At 43.3% G+C, this 4132-nt stretch overlaps 1 pseudogene; it reads right to left on the reverse strand.

Annotated features, from left to right (window-relative positions):
• Positions 1-1216: 1216 nt before the first annotated feature.
• LOC125116862 (protein-L-histidine N-pros-methyltransferase-like) lies at positions 1217-1787 on the reverse strand (annotated as a pseudogene).
• Positions 1788-4132: the final 2345 nt, after the last annotated feature.

Here is a 4132-nt window from a genome sequence, read left to right on the forward strand (position 1 = left end):
TTGTTACATCACTGGATCCTTAACCCACTGACCTAGACCAGGGATCCAATCCACATTCTCACAGACACTGTACCAGGTTCTTTAACCACTGGGCCACAAGTGGAACTCCTGATTTTTTTTTTAATGTGGTTAATTTAGAGGTGGTTAATTTAAAGTAAAAATTCAATAAATGTTAGCCGTTCTACTTTTTTTTGTCTTTTTTTGTTTTTTTTTTCCAGGGCCACACCTGTGGCATATGGAGGTTCCCAGGCTAGGCGTCTAATCAGAGCTATAGCCGCTGGCCTATGCCAGAGCCATAGCAACATGGTATCTGAGCTACATCTGCAAACTACATCACAGCTCATGGCAATGCCAGATCCTTAACCCACTGAACAAAGCCAGGGATCGAACCTGCAACCTCATAGTTCCTAGTTGGAGTCATTAACCACTGAGCAACGACAGGAGCTGTTCTACTCTTTATTGTTACACTTCAGTGAACCAAGTGCTATGATATGAGAGGAAGAAGCAAGCAAATGGTTAAAATTCAGTTTGAGGAAGAAGCAAGCAAGTGGTTAAAATTCAGTTTGAGGAAATAACATATATTCAATGGGCAATTTACATAAAACCATCTCACCAAGACTCAGAGTGCTCAAAGCCAATTTGCTGAATTATCAGTTTGCCATTCACCAAATGTGTGGAGTGTAGCTTTAGTGCTTCAATAAATCTTTATTTTGTTTTTTTATCTCCAAAAAAGTTTATTAGCATGATTAAAAACATTTTCTTGAATAATGACAGAAGTTCTAAATATGAGAGAGCATCAGTGGCTATATCTCATAATCAATACTTGCAACTGGATGGACAGCTTTATTGCCAGTCTTTGTTTTATTAAAAACTATCCATATATTTATTGGTTCCATGTGAAGTCCTGACTGTTGCTTTGACTGCAAATGAGTCCCCATGCAATTAAGTGTAAAAAATATCTTCCATCATTGGAGAGTGACCTGCATTACTGAGTCAAGAGTTGATAAAAATCCTCAAAGAGTTGAGTTTTTGTTTTTAAAAAACATTACTTTCACACACTACAAAGAAATAATTAGTATTTTGGCTTTTAAAATGCCTACATGATATTCAGAATGTCAGTCCCCAAAGGTTGTCCCTTCACATAATTTAGAATGCAGACTCTCTTCTGGAGCATATGTTCATAGGGTGTACTCTGAAGACTTAAATCTCCACACATTTATACTGGTTTGAGAACAAAGACAGTATCATCCAAAACATAGTTGTCATTATACATGTTGCCTTTGCACAGGTATGGCAGTCTGGTGAGCGCTTCGATAACTAAACCAGCTTTTCTGAAAATTTCAGGCAGACTATTCACTTTTCTTCCCAATTCTGTCCCTTGAGTGCCAAAATTTCTGAGGGTTTATCCCACTGGCCACCTATGTTTTCCACATACAGATGAAAGGATAACACCAGAGCAAGGATGACCCTGTCTCTGTTTGGCTCCAAGACACTTCTAATATCTTTTAGCAAAGTCAGAGGCTATCACAGCAGTCCAGCAAATTCGAGCAGTTGATGACATCATACTGGAACCCTCTATTCTGCCACTCATTTATACCCAGCACTCTGTACTTTTTCTTCTGAAGCTGCCATATCATCATTTCCAACAGCTCGGTGGCATAAATTTCTTCAAAATGAGAGCTCATGATTTTTGTGATTTCGCCATCTCCAGCAAGAATTCTATGGGTTTTCCAGTCTGGATTAATTTTAATCAGTCTCTGAAACTAATCTGGTGAAAACACAAACATAGCAACCTACTGATAGATGTTATAGATGTAAACAGGCACTGGTGGTTGTCCTTCCTGCCGCCCATGGCCACCTCTGGTCTGCCAGGGCCGTTCATCATGTTCAGGGTGAGCAGGTGAGTGGGCTCTGCAGCATCCACGTCCTCCTCACCAGCCACACGGATGCCAGCTCAGGCATAGCCAGCCCACAAACAGTCTCATGGGGGCCATGGCTGCTCACTCAGATCATCGCCAGCCCTGGGGCAAGGAGGAGGACGCTGCCACTGCCCAGGCTCAAGCCATCGCCTTCAATAGGGATGTTAAATACCTCTGTCAGACATGTTTGCTTTTGATCACAGAATAACTTTTCTGTTTATACTAATATTTTGTGAATCTTTTAACATAGCATTTCCTGTTTTGCTGACTTTTAGAATTTTTAAAGGATTTTGAAGGCGATTTCCCAGATAGTACTTTGTATTTGTTAGAGTAACTGAACCAAAATTGTTAGTGCAAGTTTATGCCCTGATGTACAGTGAAGCCAACAAACTGAAAGGTCAGAGTTTGGAGCCGTGCAAGGAGATGGGTGGCTCATGCCTGCCTGCCCCCACCCCTACACACACACACACACACAGCCTGAACTCTCTGATGGTTTTCAGGGAAAAGTAGGGAAAATTTGGGCTGAGGGCTTCAGGATTCGTGACTTCTTCTGACCGGTTGGTGGTGAGGTAACAGAGACGTGCTCTGGGAATCTTGTACTCAGCTTGAAGTTACCATCCTCTGTGTGAATGGGGACCTTAGCTCTGCAGAAGAACCCAGAGATACTGTTATGCATATTCCTTCAGGAGGAGCCAGGATCCTACTTTAATTGCTGCAGTATAGTTTATAGATGGTTCCTCCTTTGTTTCTGCATTCCCTTACTTCCCTGATTAGCAACTGTTTGAATTTGCTCTTTGGAACTCTGGCAAGTCTAAGAAACTGAAGGCATTATCCTGAAACTAAGAAACAGGGAACAAGGAGATCTCTTTTGGCACAGTGGGTTATGGATCTGGTGTTGTCACTGCAGCGACTAGGATCGTTGCTGTGGCTCAGATTCTGTCTCTGGCCCAGGAACTTCCACATGCTGTGGGCTTGAAAAAGAAAGAAAGAAAATAGAAAGGAAGAAAGAAAAGAACTAAAGAAATGAGGTAGGAGATAGAGAGGGGCCCCTGGGCTGAGAAGAGCTGAGACTTGTTAAGCCGAGTAAATTGGGCCCTGTTTCCCTTTGACACTTCAAGGAAAAAGTTAATGGCAGGAGCTGAGCTCTGCTGGAGGAGAAAGAGAAGATGACCACTTCAGTCACTCCCGGGGTCAAGGAGACCTCCCCAATCACACATGCGCAGTTAAGACTCCCAAGGGTCAAAAAGGGAGTGGGGACCGGGCCCTAATAAGTCCTGATACTGTCCAAGCACCCTTTGCTCTGGAATCCATCTTTGTCAAAAGATGCGCATGCATATCGGGGAGGGTGCTGTGTCCAGTCAGGTGTGAGAAATAAAACAAAAAGATAATTGACCAAAGGTGAACAAAGACCCATAAGAGCTAGGCTGTATAAGTAATTTATATCACCTCTCTGGCGCACTCCTCACTCGGGGATGCCCACACCTGCACTCCTCTTTAGGGTGTGCCTTACTTCTTTGCTTCTGACTTAAATAAGCTACTCCTCTGTGTGCTCTCCCACACGTGGTACAGGGGCTCTAACAATAAACTTTATACCTGTTTTCACAGTTTGTGCTGCCTTGAAACATTCTCGATTTCAAGAGGGGGCAAGAATCAGGGCAATTCTGCTTCTAGCCTCTAGTTAGTTTAGTGGCCAGGGTTCCACTAGAATTATCAACCAGGCTGCCCAGGTTCAATTCCTGAGCAGAAAATTAAGAAAACTAAGATCTCACTCCAAGGCACTCACTGCTGCCTCTCCAAGATCAGAAAGAAAGAAAGGAAGAAAGGAGGAAGGAAGGGAGGGAAAGAAGAAAGAAAGAAAAGAAGCAGGAGACAGGAAAGACTTTTGAGCCCAGGAGGACACTGTAGGGCCTTAGGAAAGGGGGCAGACCCTATACCCAAATCCTCTGCTTTAGCTCCTCTCTGAAGTACCTAGAAAACAGTGTCTGATGCACATTTCCTGAGTGGTTTTACAAATGCGAAAATCCCCCCACCAAATGGAAGATGCTAACTACTTGATGACATGACCACATAGCCCACAAGCCTCCTCCTAGAGCCTAAAGATTGGTAATATTAACCCTTCTGACCCTGCCCTGTTACCTCACTATCACCCAATCACAAGATGAATCCCCTCCCCACCTCACCTGGCTTTTAGAAATGCTTTACGGAGTTCCCAT

The sequence above is a fragment of the Phacochoerus africanus genome, chromosome 15 (genome assembly GCF_016906955.1).
Source record: "Phacochoerus africanus isolate WHEZ1 chromosome 15, ROS_Pafr_v1, whole genome shotgun sequence".
Taxonomy (NCBI): Eukaryota; Metazoa; Chordata; class Mammalia; order Artiodactyla; family Suidae; genus Phacochoerus; species Phacochoerus africanus.